Here is a 19,132-nt window from a genome sequence, read left to right as displayed (position 1 = left end):
CTCAGAATTGCCACATATTTAATGACTGATTCCTGTAGGCTGAGAAGCCTGCTGCAGTGAACCCCCTCCTTAGGAAAAATGGACATCAACAAATAGAAAACAGAGACTTAAAAGTTGCTTGTAAAAATGGACTTGCTCACTTCTGCTCCTTAGCCATTGCCACGAGGATTGCTTGGACAAGCCTCCTGAAAGATGAGAGGCTGGTGGGACAGAGACCCAGTTGCCCTAGCCAATGGCCATCTGACCAAAGAATTTGAACTGACGCCAGACACATAAGGAATAAAATCTTGCTCTCTTAATGTGGTGTCTGTCGCAGAGGCTGTGTCACTGTTCATCAAGTAGTAACAGTGTTCTAGCCCTACATGACTGACACAGTGCTTTGTTGGAGCAACTCATTAAGGGAGAGCGATTCGTGCCTAGTCTACGTTTTTTTTAATTAAATTTTTATTTTTTTTATATTAGTTACAGTTTATTTACTTTGTATCCCAGCTGTAGGCCTCGTTCCCTCCCAATCCCACCCTCCCTCTGTCATCTCCTCCCATGCCCCTCTCTAAGTCCACTGATAGGGGAGGTCCTCCTCCCATTCCATCTGACCCTAGCTTATCAGGTCTCTTCAGGACTGGCTGGATTCGGCCTGTCTGAAAGGCATCAGTGTTCTCTTCTCCTACTTAGGGTGGGATCCTCCCCAAGCAGCAGTTTCTCTGTAAGAAAGCCTTTCAAAAATTGTCCTCTGTAGTGGATGATTAAACACGGAGGCATCCCATGAGTGTGCTTCTTGCATTGGGGGAATTTGCAAGTAGTGAAGTTTTCCCTTCATAAGGTCTTAGCTGTCATGATTCAGGCACCCCTCAGATGCGCTGTCTCTGAACACTGGTATGCTGAGGACCAAAGCCTCTACGCATGAATTTTGGGACCATTTAAGAGAGAGGCCTGCAGGAAAGGAAAGAGGCAGCGAGCTGCTCAGGGAGTAGTCTACAAACAGCTGTTTGTTCTCCCTGCTGTAACGTAGCACCAAGGTAAGAGCTTAAAGGAGGACTGCTTTCTTGTCACTCTGTGTTTCAGAGGCTTCCTCCATGGTCAGTTGGCCAAGTTTCTGGGTCTGCGGTGAGATGAGCTACCAGGTGGGTAGCATGAGGCAGAGCATACTGGCCATCTTATGACAGCTGGGAAGAAAGGAGAAAGAGAAGGGACAGAGGTCCCAATATACTTTTCAGGTCATACCTGCAAAGGAAGTGGCAAGTTGAGCACCCAGGAAGGTTAAAAACACTAATCTAATACCCACTCTCAGCAAACATTAGCGGATTCTCTTGTGAAGTGCTGGGAATCTAAGGCAGAGAGAACTACAGCACTCTCTGCCTACCAAAGCGTCATCCAATTGTAAATCCAAAAGGAAAGGCAAAAACAAACAAACAAACAAAAAACCCAAAAACGATCATAATTTCTGCGTATAAACTTCAGGCTGGCTTTGAATTTATTCTGTAGCCTTGGCCTTGAACTTATGATATCCTTTGCTTCTGCCTCCCAAGTCCTGAGAATACCATCATGCTCAATTGAGAACATATAAACATGGAACCAAAAACAGACATCCTGAAGATTTTCTCTTCTATACAAGAAGGAGGAAATAAAAGTTGAAGAGCATTGCTGATGCAGATAAAGATGGGTAGGACATAAGGCCTGGCTCTTGGGGCAAACCCAGCACCTACAGCCTTGTCAGCAGCCTCCCCTCATCTTCCTATAGGGCTCATATGAACCTGCCAACACTCAGAGCGCACCCACCAAAAGCACATTATTGGGTTTAGTGCCTGGTTATATTTCAGTGCAGGGAGGAGCTTAGCTTGTCTGCTTCCTGAGAGGCAGACATGTTTCTGTTGGTGGAGCAGTCTAATAGACACTGGTGAAGATGTTTTTAAATAAAACCATCAGGCACACAGGATTTTATTTTTCAAATACAACTAAGTTCTTCTTCTCCACCCTTCCTTGGGTTCTGTCTCCCACTCCCCAACACCGTTGATGCAGAAACGAAAGAAGAGGGCGTAGGCGTGTTGGTGTTTCCCAGCTGGTTTCTACTTCAACCTGAGGTTATGTTCGGCCCACCCTTAATATGTATGAAACGGTCCAGATGTGCTTTTCTTGTTTGGCCCTTTTATCTTTCATGGTGTTGCTGTTTTGCTATAAAACCTGAATGCTTTGGCTTAAGAGCCTGCTAATTTTAAAGGTACTTTCTGCGAGTCTGATTACAAAATTAGCTTCCCATTATATCTGTGCCTAGGGACTTCTTTTCTTTTTCCGTGTATAATTTATTTTTAAGGACTCGATAGTATGTCTGTGGAATGTGGCATCATCAGGTTTGGGGATTTACTTTCCTAAGAAGCCTTTGAATGTTGACATGAAGATATCACTTGCCCAGAAAGTCAAATGCTATTTGTTGAGTGCTAATGTTTCTCAAAGTATCTTGGTATTCCTTTTTCTATCTCTCTCTCTGGCCTGACTTTCTACCACCTTTGGCTGATTCTGTTTGGGTCTTCCTTAAAAAAAAAAAAAAAGTGTCACTGTGTATAGCAGGCCACTCCCCATACTTTGAATGCTGTTGAGAAGCTTCTGTGAACACCACACGCAACCAAGGTAGCTGCAGAGACTTGCCAGGATTCTTAACCCCTAGATGAGGAACAGAATGAAATGATTGTTAGAAGACATTGAGATGGGGGGAAGATTTTGTTATGTAAGAAAAGATAACTAAAAAGAATACTCAGACACAAACCATTGCTACCGTTAATTATCTGCACAGTGTTAGGGTGAGACAATTCACAGCTGAAGAAAACGTAAGTATGTTGCAAGCCAACCTTCCTCTGAGTCCTTGCTTCCTCCCTTGCATCTGCTTGGTATGATCAATGTGAAACTCATCTCAGGAAAGTACCTGGCGCATAGCAGGTGGTCAGTTGTATCCATCCACACAGACACTGCTTCATGCTGGGCATTGTTCTAAGAACTAGGGTTGCAGCAGTGCATAAAGTAGATAAAAACCTACTTTAGGAAGGAGTATCCTTCCTTCCTGTGCAAAACTGAAGACATTGTGTAGCAAATGACTGAAAGATGTTTTGATGCCTGTAACTGCTATGGTAAAAAAAAAAAAAAAAAAAAAAAATCAAAGCAGGAGGCATATAAGAATCCAGGGGCTTGATAGAGGAAGGTAGGCCCCATTTTACAATGGGGACTACTTTTTTTTTTTTTTTTTTTTGATCAAGTATTCTGAAGAAAGTGTGAGGATCTGGAGAATATTTCATATTCATTTCATAAGGGTAGTTCAAAGGTCCTAAGGCCTGTGTTTCACATAACCTGGGAATATGGGTTATAGTGGAGTTTAGGGAAGAGTAGTAGTCCTATATTTGCAGATAGCAAGGCCTAGGCTGCCCACTGTCCTGAGTCACTATAGTATCTGTCCCCTGGATCACCTGAGCCCAGCAGAGAAAAGAGGTATAGGAATGGTGGGATCTTGTTGCAGTGAGGTTTTTTTGTTTGTTTGTTTGTTTAGAATGGCCTGTTAGGAAATAAGACAGTCAGAAATGGACTCTGGATCTGTTTAACTTCCAAGTGCCTGCTTTGGCTTCTGCTGTGTTGACTTGTTACTTGTTACCATAATGTTTATGGTTGATGGGGAGAGGTCAGCTATAGAAAAGAACTCCCCATCTCCAATACGTTACAAAAAAACAATAAAAGGCAGGTGTCTTTAACCCTGCAGATCATCCCTTTACTTGATGTTTGCCAACTTGGGCTATTGACTGGCCTTTGCTTGTCCCTCCTGTTCTCCAGGTTAGCCCGGTCTGCAGGTAAAACGTAGGAGTAGACAGCTTTTCTTCCACAGTGAAGGGGTTATCTGTGCAGAACGTTCGGATTGTCTTCCTTCTGCTTTTCTTCCTTTCATAGGACAGGGAAGCATGTCTGGATGAAGAATATCTTGTTTCTCAAAGGGGACGCTGAAAGCTCTAATGATGTTTGGGCCCGGTAACCTTTCTTGGCCTTGCTACTTCCACCGAACTCATCATATGGCAACACAATTTACATAAGAAGTGGATCTGTAATAAATTTCCCCGTAAATTCCTCTCAGCAGCATGCAAACCTTTTTAGTTCCACAGTGCGTGTGCATGTAATGATCCTCCACCTGGCTCAGGACTGTTTTATGTGGGAACATTAAACTAATTCTGCTTGGAATGTGGGATGGTTTCTCAAGATGGCGCACCTGACTCTAAATTGGAGTTCACAAGGCTCTTCTGGAAGATGGATGGATCCCTGGAGGCTCTTTAGGGTTTCCGTTGCCCTCAGAACTTCTCTCAGAACCCGGCTCATCTCCGACAACCTCCTGCTTCACATTTGGTATCCCTGTGACAGCCACCAAATGATTGGGGAGGGTCAAGAAGTTAAGTGACTTCCTCATATGCTTCTGCCATCACCAGGTCCAGGCAGCAGTAGAAGCCTGCACAGGTGCTGCTAGCTACGGTAAGAGGGGTGAGAGTGACTAGGATGCCGGCAAGAGGGAAGGGTCTGTGGGCATTTCTACCAGGACCTGGGTGAAATGGCACATTTCATGAATGGTGTGGTGAACTCCCTCGCTCCATGGTTTACAACACAATATATGCTGCTTTTTTTTTTTTTTTGAATTTCCAGAAGGAAGCTGGTCCTCAGTGGTCTATAGAATGGTGCTACTTGGAGGCCTAACAGGAATGGATCCAAGGCTGTGGCAGCCACATACGCTATGCATTAACTATTTCATCTGTCAGCTCTCAAATGCCACCCCACACAGAAGCCATGGATAAATCCAGGGGAAGTTTGCCATGCAGGGTATCACTTCATGAAAAGGCTCCAAGAAAGCATAAAGGTATTATGTTTGCAACCGGAGGAGAAACTAAAGCAGAACAGCCTGGTGGTGTTTGCTGCCTGAAGGCTAACCTCACTATGCTCTTAACGTTCAGGAACTCCAGCTGAATCTAAATCTCCTGCTTATGCTTTGTGGAGTATCTCAGCTTAAAGCAAAGCCCCATTATCCTGCTCGATAGAGCTGGGATGATTGCTTGGTTATGAGTGTAGTCAGAAAACGCTGGCATGAAAGAGACTTTAAACAAACAGATGAATAGAGCAATCAGCAAGCCATCCAATCAGATCTAGGCAGATTAGAACTTTATACAGCCTCCCACCCAGAAATAGACATGGAATGCTCTGTGACACATCAGAGTCACTCATCCGAAGCGTTTATGCTGCCCTGGCCCTCAAACGCTGCTCCAGACAGACCTCACCTGGGCTCTTACATGCAACATTCCTACCACCTGCATAAGATAGGATGCTTGCTTACACGGTTCTGCATTTATCTCATACTCCTTTTCATTTCCGGGTCTTTCTGTGCTTAGGTCCTGCTCAAGTATTTCACAGTCATTAAGATCATTTTCTAGTGCCTTGTAACCTGGCACGATTGTACATCATTTTGGTTTTCAAAGTTGCAGGAACTGGGACTGTTGTAGCATCTATTGGGTGGATGCTTGGGGCCTGGCCAGGTATCCCATAATGCTTAGCATAGCTCCAAATGTCAGTAATGGAGGCTGAGATGCTCAATACAGTTAGCTTTTATATTGTATTTTGGGGATCAGGAACCAGGGGTCAGGGGGTAAGTAGTAATGGAGCCCCCGCAGAATCCCAGGAATCAGACTCCAGAGGCCAGACTCAAGGTGCAAATCTAACTTTATTGTGCAGTGTGAAAGCTTTAATACGATTGAAGGGACAATCAGACCATCCCATGCTAGCCTCAAGCATCAAAAACAATCAATCAGGTTGGTGCAACTATAAGGAAACGTGTGTGGGGGGGGGCAAGGTCACCCTAAGAGACTTCCCTAAAGAAGGAGGAGGCAGTCACCGCCCTAGCACCGGATCCGTTTTGAGACTGCGATAGTGTGCTAAGAGTCCCTAGCAGAGCAACACTGTGAGCAGTGGAGCAGGATCATTCAAAGTGCCGTATGAGCCACTGACGCCCCACTCACCATTCTCTATGGGCCTTGAGAAGGCTTATCTCGACACCCCCCACATGCTATTGGCCTTGGTCTCTGTTCTGAATATGATCTAGATGGCTGAGTCACCCTTGACACATCTTCCAGCTTTTCTAGCTTCTCTCAGGTCAAGATGGTAGATTTAGATATCTGCCTCCTAGACCACCTCTCAGCTACTGCTGGCCCCAGGGGCTAGCTGGACCCAGCTTCCTGGATCCACCCCCTGTGCTGCAGTTGCTGCTCTGAGCAAGACTTGAGGCAGTTTTGCCTGTTGCTCTAAGATGCACCAGCTAGGACTCCCATCGGAAGCCTGCTTGGGTAGTACCCCGGGGCTCCAGGAAAGAGTTATGCCTGCATGTCCCGCCTCTCTCCAGTTGAGCAGTGTGTTTTAGATTCTGACTCAAGCCCTGGCTCCCTCTCGTTGGCCCATTGCCCCTTCTCTCTGAGATGTGTTGGTAGCATGCTGCTTCTGATATTTTGTGTGTTTTGTTTAGTTGCCTCATATTTGTCTCACCTGGCCTACCCAAACAGACTCAGTTTCTTTCTCAGTAAGGGCCCTCCTGAGAGTGACAGTCTTGGTAAGAATAAACTGGTCAATGGAGAGCTACAAGGGCTCCTTTGGGTGAAGCATGCAAGCTTGAGATCATTCACACAATGAGGAACCATCCCATGGCATTTAATAGAAACAGCTATGACTACCTCCCCATGATCCTTGTCAGGACACAGAGTTTGTAGTCACTTTGTGAAAGAATTTTAAAAAAATTCAGAAAAAAAAGCAAACTGTAAAAACTTGCACCTTGATTTAGAGTGAAGTTGTTGGCAACGTGTTTCAGAAAACAAACCCCACTACCAACAGCTGCTGGTATATGGGTCTACATCAGGTCTTAGGATGTTTCTTGGGACTGAGGCTAGAGCTCAGTTGGTGGAGCGCTTGCTCAGTATTCACAAAGCCTTGGGTTTGATCCCCAGTATTACATAAGCCAGGCATTTTGGTGCACCCCTATAGTCCCAGCACTTGGGAGGTGAAAGCAGGAGGAAAGATCAGAAGTTCAAGGTCATTCTTGGCTCTACAGCAAGTTCAAGGCTAACGTGGATTATGTGAGAGACTCTCTGAAAAAAATAAAGAATGCTTTCATAAGTTTACGATTTTCCAAAACTCCATCCAATCCTACTTGTGTTAAGTCCCTTCATGGCTTTGTACCTCTTTACTGCGTGTTCTTCAGACTCCCAAGTGTGGTCAACGGAGGGACCTCCCTCTGTCCCTCTCATCCTCAGAGCGAGTGCACTCTGCATTTGTCATGTGTCTCCTCCCCCGCCATCCTCTCAACTAGATGACACTCTTCATCACGATAAAGTTCAAAGGCTTTAAATAGTCCTGCGATCAAGTCCTGGCTCCTTGATGTGTTAGCACCAAGATTTGGACAAGTTCTGGGACCCCTCTGACCGTATTTTCTCATTTCTTAAGATAATTACAGATCCGCACAGGGTGGTGTTAGGACAAGTCATCACATGCTTCCTGATCTTTCAAATCAAGTTTCTTAGCTCATGTGTTGGTCTTGGGAAAAACCAAAGAAATCTCTCTCTCTTTTTTTCTTCCACAAAGATTTTGAGTTTAATCATATAAAGATGAAGAATCAAGTTTTGAAACCTAAAAACATTTACTTATTAAAACTATATTAATACTTGAGTAAACTATACAAAAAGATAAGGAGACAAACATGTACATTTATAGAACTGCATTTCAGTCAGGCCAGATCCTGCAGAGGGAATTCCCAGCCCGACCTCATCCATCTGTGAGGTCACAGGGCAGTTCTTGTTGAGACATACACCATTTTATCCTGCTTGAGCTGCTCTTCACCTCCTGATGACTTCCTTCTACGCATGTGCATGTCTAGCTGTCTGCTTCTCAGAGCAGACATTTACCTTCCTCATCCACCAGCCATCGGAGGAGGGCAGGGGCCACGGAGATGACTGATTCGACCCATTCTTCATGGAGGGTTTCCAGGTGGCCCTCTCCCATCATTGTATCTGGAATCAGATGAGTTGCCATAGCCTCTTCTTTTCTTCACATCTTGCTGAAGCAAAGTTTTGAAAAAAAACAAAACAAAACAAAACAAAAAAAAAAAAAAAAAAAAACAAAAACAAACCACAAATTCTGCTATTCCCCAGAAGAAATCTGTTATAAAAGACAATCTCCACGGGGACTGATTCCGGCTGCCCAACACTTGTCCGTTCGAGATGTAAACCATCTTCCCTCCGGTTGCCCACTTGCAAGCGACTCCAAAGAAATCTCTTGACTGGCCTCTCTAGCCCTTCCTTTGGACTGTTTAGGGCAGAGCTATATGTACTTCTTTTCATGGAGACTACTTGAGGGAAACCTAAAATTAAGGTTATTGATTAGTGTTTGTTTTAAATTCTCACTGGAAAAGGCCCATAGCTTTATTGAATTTTGGAGGAAATGTATAAGATTAATCATTTTATACAACTGAAGACCGTCTGTGAAAGCCGTGTTATTGAGTCACTAGCAAAGCAATGGCTGAACATGATAGGATGGGAAGAATAATGTGAGCATGGCCTCCTCCTTCTCCTCCTCAAGGTAAGACACAGACTTGACCTCAAGCTGGACAAGCTGTGACATTCCAGAGTCCAGGTTGCTTACTGTGATCTGCTCTGTTCATCGCATTGCTGATCCTTCAAAACAAGTTGCCATGTGCTGGTGTCCAACCCTGGTGACTGTGGGTGTCTTCAGTTTGCCAATGTTGTGCTCCCTGTCTCTGCTGTGTAGCCCTGTTCCACTTAGTTCCCTTCCTGACTGACTGCAGCTTCCCTGAGCTGTTCTGAAAACCCTCCAGTACTCGCCACTCAGACATATGTCTTCCCTCACCATTACACTGCCCCTCAGCCTAGGATTGGGCTGAGTCCCTATTCCTATCCCTGGAAGTCGCTCTCCACCTCTATTGTCTTCCTGAAGTTTCTCCAATCAGACAGGATCACTCATTCTCTGAAATCCCAGTGCAACTTTACTTTTGTTTTGGTTAAGAGACTGAGTTTTCTTCGAAACTGTGAAAAGCACGTGGTTACTGCCTCGGTGCAGGACTGTATTGGATCAGGACTGTGTGCTGTTAGTCTTCTCTGTACTTCCTTCTTCATGTTATAAAGCTTCCACAATGATCACACAGGTCCTCTTTCCCATAAAAAAAAAAAAAAACAAACATATATTAATACGTATCTTCCTCAGGATGGGTACAAGGAATTAATGTATCTTGGGTAATTTTATGTTTTGTAGTATTTGTCAAATAGTGTTTACTGCTTGATTAAAACACAAGATATTCTTTCCAGGAAGACTTAAGTTTGTCCTGATTGTTCTGTTGCCGGGTGTTTTATCACAGGAATTAGAAAGCTTTGGGGATCAAGTTCCTTCATGTTCCTTCACTTTCTCATTTCTATGACAAAGTTCTTAGGAAGGTTAAAATAAGTGAAATAGCATCAGCTATTTCCTTAGAGTAGTACTTGATACACCGAAAACTTTCAATCAGTATTAACTGTTATTATGACTCATTGTACAACTGACTCATTGTTCAGTTTGGAAAATAGTGAAAAATGGTTCAAGAAACATATTTATTCTCTCTTGATTTCATTCTGTTAAGAAAAAGGGTCATATTTTGTCATCACATGAACAGTTGGCTTAGCATAGTTTCCAATATAGAGTTTCCCTCTGAACTCCTGTGCCCCTCTCTGTCTACCCAGGACTCTCCTCCACTAGTCGAACACTGAGACACCTGCCTGGTGTGCAGGTTGAAGAGGGTCCAATCTGCTAAGATAATTGAATGCTTCAGAATTTGGCCAACGGCTAGGACAGATGTTGTGTGAGGCTGGGTGAGAAACATGATCTCTCTTTTGACGCATTTTTGTTACATCTTTTTCCTTATTACAAAAGTGATGTGTATAACTCCAGCGCCTATGGAATTATCGTTTGCCATTTACTGTCCAGCCTATTAAATGTGTGTTTTAAATAGTGATTTCTTTCAAGTTTGTGCTTTACGTTCCCATACTTTTGTACTTCCTGAGTATATCTTCTGCAACTTTTTTTTCTTTTTAAGAGAGTTATCGATGGATTAATTCATGTAAATTTCTGAAATAATTATAACATTTGAAATGTTTTGCTATAGGTAAAAATGTGGGAATAGGCGGAATTAATGTTAACAAATCTGTATGACCTTAAACTTAGTTACAAATCTTAAGCCTTTTATTCCTGTAATTCTTAACCTTGTGTAATATGCAGGGGCTACCAGCCTCAAATAGTTGTGAATTATGTATGGCTGCCATATCCTATAATATTCAAGTAAAGGCAGAAATCAAGGCTTTCAAGGCAAGCTCCTTTTCTTTTCTTTTTAAATCTGATGACTATCTTTTCATTATTTTTAGAACCAAATGGATGCTCCTGAGAGAATATTCACGTTATACTGGAGCGTCTTACACCCATGCACAGACTGGCAAAGAGCGCAGGTGATGTGTCAGGTTGGAAGCAGTGGTGGTGGACGGGACAGAGGAAGAGTGGAGGGGAGGGCATGGATAACAGTCCTTAAAGTAAAGTGCAAAATAACTCCCTCAAACCCAGGCAAACAAACCAACCAACCAACCCCATATGTTACATTGAAGTTTTTGTTTCATTCTGATTTTTTTTGTGTGTGTGTGTGCTGGCTGAGGGAAATGGGTCTAGTTTTTATTTGACATGTGGATATGATATCCATTTTTTCTTTGTCAGCACATTTGTCGAAGAATGTATGCGGCTGTACATATGGGCTTATTCCTGGGCCATCTGTTTTATTTCCCTGGTGTACAGGTTTGTTTTAAAGCAGTATCATGCAGTTTTTGTTACTGTGGCTTTGTAGTCGATTTTGGGATAGACGTGATACCTCTAGCATGACTCTTTCAGCTTTGGATCACATGACTCTTTCAGCTTTAGAATCTTTTGTTATATGACTGGCTGATTGAGCTCCCCCTCCTCCCGAAGGGAGGAGCAACCTTGCTAGGCCACAGATAAGGATGTGGCGGCCAGTCCTGAAGAGACCTGATAAGCTAGGATCAGATGGAAGGGGAGGAGGATCTCCCCTATCAGTGGACTTGGAAAGGGTCAGGGAGGAGATGAGGGAAGGAGGGTGGGATTGAGAGGGAAAGAGAGAGGCGGATACGGCTGGGATACAAGTGAATGACCCGTAATTAAAAAAAAAAAAAAAGAATCTTTTGTTATGTCATATCAATTTTAGCTTTTAGCATATTTTTCTGTTTTTATAATGAATGGCATTATAATTTAGATGATAATAACATTGAATCTGTAGAGCCAGTTCATTAATATCTTTATTTTTATAACATTATTTCTGGCAGCCCATAACATGGGAATTTTTTCATCTACTAATATCTTCTTCAGTTTCTTAAAGGATTCATCGTTCAGTTCCTTAGTCTCTTCATTAGGTTTATTCCTAGTTATTTTTTTTTGAGGCCATTTAAAATGAGATTGTATACCTCATTTCTTCCTCAGTGTGTTCATTGTTGATACATGACAGAGATATTGATCGTTACGTGCTACTTTAATGAAAGGTCTAAGAGTTTTCTGTTGGTGCCCCTGGATTTTTTTAAGTAAAGAATCATGCTGTCAACAAAGAAAATATAACTTATTGCTGTTTTATTTATTTCCCTTTTATTCCTTTCTTTTGTCTTACTGCACTAGCTAAGACTTTAAGCACTATAGTGAAGGAGAGGGGTGAGAGTGGCCACTCTTGGTTTATTTCCGATTTTAGAGAAAATCCTTTCAGTTTTTACCTATTTACTATAATGTTGGCTATAGCCTTTATTATGTTTAGAGATGTCCCTTGTTTTCATAGTTTCTACAGGGCTTTTATCTTGAAAATGTGTTGCACGCTCAAAGTCCTTTCTGTATCTATTGAGATGATTTTGCTATTTCTCCTTTTAAGTTTATTTGTGTGCCTCACTACATTTATTTATTTGTGTGTGGCAAACCAATACCACATCCTGGGAGGAAGTCAACTTGTCTTAGTGTATGATGTTCTTAACCTGTCCTTGAATTTTATTTGCCTTTATCTTACTGAGTTTTGCATCAGTGCTCGTCAGGGGAATTAGTGCATAATTATCTTTTGTGTTGTATTCTTACCTAGTTTTACACTTCTACAGGAAAATATAGGTAAAACAATATATAGACAATGCAAAGAAATTTCTGGAAAGAACTCCATTAGCACAGGAAATAATCCCAAGTATTATCAAGTGAGTCTGACTGCATTACCTTTTAAAGTTTCTGTACAACCGAGGGATTGATCTTCTAAATGAAGGGGCAGCCTGTAGAATTTGGCGTGGTGGTGGTCTTTGACGGCAAGACATCGTATATACTGAGTATGGGGTGTAAACTGATACAGCCACTAGAGAAGTCAGTGTGGATGATCCTCAAAAAGCCAAGTATCATATAACCCCGCTATACCATTTCTTGGTATATACCGTAAGGACTTTGGGTCAACAGACCATGTGTATTGCATCATTAGTTACCATAGCTGGGAAAGGAAACCAACTATGATGTCCATCAACATCAACGGATGAATGGATAAAAGCATGTGGATAAACCAAAACCAACACAGCAGAGCTTCAAAAATTGGGAAAGGGTGAAATTAAGTACAAACACGAATTGGCTTATATATAGGTGAACTGATAATTTTCTTTTGACCATATCAAATACTACTTACAGAAAACCTGGCTACCTTCATCATTATGATTAAAAGTATCTTATGACAGAAGATGGCACATGGGCAATGTAGGTATCTCTCATAAAGTAGTTATCAAAAACCATACTTTTTTTTTAATGTCTAAAGCAGTATTTGCAAAATCAAGGATGATGGAATTTTGTTTGTTTTTTATATTTATTTTAGTTTTTTACCATCCAAACTTCAGATTCCCCACACTCCTCTCCTTCCAGTCCCTCCTCATCATCTTCCTGTGCCCCTCTATCTTATTCACTCCTCTGCTTCTCTTTAGAAAAGGGCAACCCTCTTATTCATGTCAACCAAACATGGCATATTAAGTTACAGTAAGACTAGGTACACACCCTCCTATTAAGGCTGGATAAGGCAACCTAGTGTGAGAAAAAGGGTTCCCAAAGCAAGCAACAGTGTCAAGGCTGTTGGATTTTAAATTTTTGACCAATCAAGATTTTTGGTGATAAACATAGACCAACCCTGAATTTATACTAAATACTGTCTTTTGTCTGTCTTAATAAATTTAATAACCTATTTCTGAATTAAAAAAAATATGCTTCTTGACAAAATGACATTTGATGTACCGGGTGTTTAATCTTTGCATCATAGAGCAGGTATATTGAAATAATTCTGTATTAACAGGAATTTTTACACAGTTGACCTGTTGAATCTTCTTATGAATTAATGGAATAAGAATCTAAATGAGGGCTTAAAAACCAACCAATGCTTTAAAATAACTTGTTATAAACTTTTTCAGAAAAAAGTAAACTAATATTGTTTTTAAGAAAAGAAAATGTGGCACATATACACAACAGGATTTTTTTTTTCAATTGGAAAGAAAAATAAAATATTTGCAGAAAAAAACAATGGAACTGAAGGTCATCATGTTAAGATAAATAAGTCAGGCTCATATGTAGAATCTAGATTTAAATTGTGTGTGTGTGTATGCATGCTCATGCACACATGCACATGGTTCATGAAAGAAAGGGGAACACGAGACAGGAGGAAGAGAGAATAGAGGAGTTGATGTTGTATGAAAGCAGAGGAAGGGCTCTGTGTTAAAGGGAGGAAGGGAACCAGCAAGGCTGGAGCAGGAGAGATAAGGGGGAGAGCAGAAAAGGAGGAAGAACAAAATATAATGCCATAAAAGCTCAGAAACCCATCATCTTTATGCTAATTTTTATGCTAAATTAAAAAATTTCAAAGACCAATGAAAGCTGTGAGAATGAATAAGCTAGTTCTGAGGGGCACTGGGGGTTCCATGCTGTGACTTCCAGTTGGGAAGGCATCGTACATCAACTATATTCCCAATTTAGTAAGCAAATAAAAATTTTGAGCAGAGGAAAGGAGAAATTATTATCTTGATGGGAGTGATGCTTAAGATCTTTTACCAAGATATTCATGAACCATTGGAGTGAAGAAAATACCCAGGGAAATAATTGCCATGTCATTATCATGGCTGTTTTGGTTAATTTTTGATTACCTTAGTTTGTATAATTGTACTTGGGAAGACAGAGTGAAGAAACAAGGTAAATCATTGTCTGATATATTTTCTTTGAAAGTTTAATTTTCACCCATATGGTCAACAAGCTTTCTTTTGTAAGTATTTCAATACTTGATCCATTTAATAGGTGGTCGAGCCATCTAATGAGTTAAAAATTAAAACTTTTGCTTATGTTTATTGGCTACTGGCTGAAATATTATTTTTTTCTTAATAATTACTTAACAAGAGCACATCTGTTGCCTGAGACTGAATTTGATTTCTGATCTGAGGTAGATCATACTGTTATCTGTCCAATATGAATTTGCCCACTCTTCTTTAGGATACGAACTGGGATTTGGAAAGGGGAAATAAAAATGTACAAAGTTTAATGAAAAAAAAAAAACAACACCCTTCTGTTTGCCACTGCTTGGGTAGGCCACGTGACTTGTTTGTGACCAATAAGGAGTCAGTAGATGTTGCTCAAGAGGTTTCTAGAACAGACTGTCAAAAGATAGAATCTCATGATACTTACATCTTGTTTCTCATCTTTTCTCTGTCTGCAACATGGCTAGTAGGACTGCCAACTCACTGCTTGGTACATCTGTGTGATGATCCCTCCTGCTGTTGTCTATATCTTCTGGTTTTCTTTTCCTTATGGTCCTACCTTAACAGTACTAATTTTTAAAGGAAAAAGAGAAAGTTTTCAGTTTTAGTTGTAGGATGGTCCGTCACAATTTCATCATTACTCTTGGTAAATGGTAACAATATACACAGAAATCTCTGACTACATGGAAACATGGGTTCTTACTTGCAACACTGACAAAAATTGCTTCCTACAAACCTGGAGATCCTGTTAGGTGCAGAAGAGATTCATGCTGTATTGATGATGGCATCAGTCCATGGAAAGATTTGTCCTTGAGAGAGGAGAACTTTCATTTAAACTGTCTTTACTAGTGTATAGTCTGCTAATCCTTCGTTTGCACATTTGATGGTTGACAGAGTGTTCCAACATCTGCTTATGGACATTTCATACCATTATATTCCTCTCTTTCCAGTAAATTTAGTACTGAGCTCCATGAGAGACATCATATCATAATACGATGGGCCCGTGTCTATCTTTCATCAGAGCAGAATCCCAAAGTGTTCATGGCTGCTAAGAAATCACTTGATTGGGAAGGGCCACAGGGACTTCCAGAGAAGTAGCTGGAGAAAAAACAAGACAGAAACCCCAGTGGCGTGTAGTGCATGTGCTGTGCGTGCATAAGCTTTATGAGGACACTGGGCACAGATAAACACCCCTCCGAAGGCACCTGTGTAATCATGCTGAGGCTTCCTTAGCTTCCGGATATGTTTGCTCTTGCTATAGACATATGTACCTTTTAAATGCAGGGGGCAGTTCAATATCAGTGGGAATACAACAACTTGGCCAGTTCTTATCTCACAGAGATACCTGCTGGTGCAGAGACAAGGGGAGAATAGCCTTCAAAGCATTTCCCGGTCTGTCACTGAGAGGCATGGAGGTGAGGATATATGTGTTGGCTATATAGACACATAAGCATATTAAGGTATAGATTAAACAAGTTGCAGTGCATAAAAAAAGAAAATTGAGCGATCATTTTATCTACTGTTGTGGACTGAACTCCCATGCACAGTGTCTTAAAGTTTACTCATTATTCTCTCTTCTTTCAACTGAATTTCTTGAGTTGTCATGCAAAACAATGCATCTCATTATGACATTTTATACATGTGTTATTGTGCTTGGTTCTAATATGTTTCCCTCCATTGCTGCCCTCCACTATGCTCTGGCCCCCATATACCTGCTTCCCTTCAAACCTCCGAATAATTCTCCCCTCTTCTTTCCTGTCATATGTATTCCATTACCATTTCTCTCCCCACTCACTTCCTTAAAATTTCTTTCTCCACTCTCATGATCCTTTTTCCAGTTTCACAACTCCCATAGCACACATACACACCTATACATGTACACACACAACTTTAAGTCTATGTTCTGCATAGGAAAACATAGAGCATTTCTCTTATAATGTCTGTCCTATTTCACTTAATATAATAACATCTTTTTTTTATAACTTGGGACTTTGTGCTGATTGTGATGCCTGCTGAAGCTACATCAGCTGGTGGCCTGGCAGTTGTGGTACCTCCCAATAGGTCACTCTCATGGTTGGAAATTGATGCTGCTAGCGAGGGATTCAGCTGAGGCTGTTGGCTTGGTGAAGACTTGTGACTGTTCAGTACAAGAAGCTGGAAGCTTCAGCGCCAGAGGGACCAATGATACACTCCTAGTGCAAGGCTAAAGGCCTGTGGGCACTGGGGAGCTTCAGGAGCTTGTGCAAAAGCTGAGGAATATGGAGTGTGATGGCCATCATTGACAGCAGCAGCAAGGGCCATATCTAAGCAGGTATAGTGGTTCAAATGAAAATGTCCCTCCATTTGCCTGCAAAATTTACGATTTCCTTGTTTTTAATGGCTGAGTAGTATTCTATTGTGTAAATGTACCACAATTTTTGTATCCATTCCTCAATTGAGGGACATTTGGGTTGTTTCCAGATTCTGGCTATTAAGAATAAAGCTGCTACGAACATGGCTGAACGATTGTCCTTGTATACTTGAGCATCTTTTGGATATATGCTCAGGAGTGCTATAGCTGGATATTGAAGTAGCAATATTCCTAATTGTCTGATAAAGCACCAGATTGATTTCCAAAGTCATTGTACAAGTTCATATTCCGACCAGCAATGGAGGAGGGTTCCCCTTTCTCCACATCCTCTTCAGCCTGTATTGTCACTTGCATTTTTGATCTTAGCCATTGTGACAGGTGTAAGGTGAAATCTCAAGGTTGTTTTGATTTGCATTTCCCTGATGACTAAGGATGTTGACTATTTCTTTAAGTGTTTCTCTGCCATTCTATATTCCTCTATTAAGAAAAAGAAAACAGGAACCAACCTAGGAACCTGCTACAGAGGACCTCTGAAAGCCAGAAGAAGAAAACAGGAAACAACCTCGGAACCTGCCACAGAGGGCCTCTGAAAGCCTCTGCCCTGTAGACTATCAAAGCAGATGCTGAGCCTGATGGCCAACTGTCAGGCAGGGTGAATGGAATTTTAGGTAAGAAGTGGGAAATAGCAAGAGCTGGAGAGGACAGGAACTCCACAAGGAGAGCAACAGAACAAGAACATTTGAACACAGGGAACTTCCCAGAGACTCATACTCCAACCAAGGACTATTCATGGAGATAACCTAGAACCCCTGCACAGGTGTAGCCCATGGCAGTTTAGTGTCCAAGTGGGTTACATAGTAATGGGAAGAGGGACTGCCTCTGACATAATCTGATTGGCCTGCTCTTTGATCACCTCCCCCTGAGGGGGGAGCAGCCTTACCAGGCCACAGGAGATAATAATGCAGCCACTTCTGATGAGAACTGATAGACTAAGATCAGAAAGAAGGAGAGGAGGACCTCCCCTATCAGTGGACTTGGGGAAGGGCATGCATGTAGAAAGGTGAGGGAGGGTGGGATCAGGAGGGGAGGAGGGAGGGGGGATACAGAATGAATAAAGTGTAATTAATAAAAGTTAAATAAAAATTAAAAAAAATTAAAAAAAAAGAATTTTCTGCTTAGCTCTGTACCCCATTTTTTAATTGCAGGCAAATGGTAGAAACTAGAAAAGATCATTCTGATCGATGTATCCCAGAAGCAGAAAGATACACATGGTATATACTCACTTATAAGTGGATATTAAACATATAATATAGGATAATCGTACTGAAATCTGTACATGTAAAGAAGCTAAGCAAGAAGGAGAACCCTGGGTAATATGCTCAATCATCATTCAGAAAGGCAAATGGGATAGACATGGGAAGACGGTGAAAACAAGTAACAGGGCAGGAGTCTACAGCAGAGGGCCTCTGAAAGACTCTACCCATTAGGGTATTAAAGCAGATGCTGAGACTCATAGCCAAACTTTGGGCAGAGTACAGGGAATCTTATGAAAGAAGGGGAAGATAGAAAGACCTGGAAGGGACAGGAGCTCTACAAGGAGAGCAACAGAATCAAAAAATCTGGGCCCAGGAGTCTTTTCTGAGACTGATACTCCAACCAAGGACTATGCATGGTGATGAGCTAGAACCCCTGCACAGGTGTAGCCCATGGCAGCTCTGTGTCCATGTGGGTTCCCTAGTAATGGGAACAGGCTGTCTCTGACATAAACTCAGTCGCTAGCTCTTTGATTACCTCCCCTTGAGTCTGGGGTGCAGCCTTACCAGGCTACAGAGGAGACAATGCAGCCAGTCCTGATGAGACCTGATAGGCTAGGGTAGGTTGGAAGGGTAGGAGGACCTCCCCTATCAGTGCTCTGGGGAAGGGGCATGGGAGGAATAAAGGGAGGAAGGATGAGATTGGGAGGGGATGTGAGGGGGCTACAGCTGGGATACAAAGTAAATAAATTGTAATAAATAAAAAAAAAAGAAAATGTCCCTCATAGGCTCGTAGGGAGTGGCATTATTTGAAAGGATTAGGACATATGGCCTTCTTGGAGTAGGTATGGCCTAGTTGTAGGAAGTGGGTCACTGGGGATGGGTATTGTGGTTTCAGAAGCTCAAACCAGACCCATTAGCTCACTCTTTCCTGTTACCCATGGATCAGGATGTAGAACTTTCAGCTCATCTCCAGCATGTCTGCCTGTGTGCTGCCATGCTTCCTGACATGATGATCATGGACTAAACCTCTGAACTGCAAGCCAGCCCCAGTTAAATCTTTTCTCTGTAAGAGTTGCTGTGGTTATGGTGTCTCTTTACAGTAATGGGATACAGACTCAGACAGAAGTTGCTGCCAGAAGTGGAGTATTTCTGTA

General features: G+C 41.9%; 1 pseudogene; it reads right to left on the bottom strand.

The window, feature by feature from the left end:
- Positions 1–7,766: 7,766 nt before the first annotated feature.
- On the bottom strand, positions 7,767–8,300 carry LOC129681863 (selenoprotein K-like; annotated as a pseudogene).
- Positions 8,301–19,132: the final 10,832 nt, after the last annotated feature.

Source organism: Psammomys obesus, unplaced genomic scaffold (assembly GCF_907164565.1).
Source record: "Psammomys obesus unplaced genomic scaffold, mPsaObe1.curated_primary_1811, whole genome shotgun sequence".
Classification (NCBI taxonomy): Eukaryota; Metazoa; Chordata; class Mammalia; order Rodentia; family Muridae; genus Psammomys; species Psammomys obesus.
The sequence above is the reverse complement of the archived record's forward strand: the minus strand, read 5'-3'. Positions and strand labels throughout refer to the sequence as shown.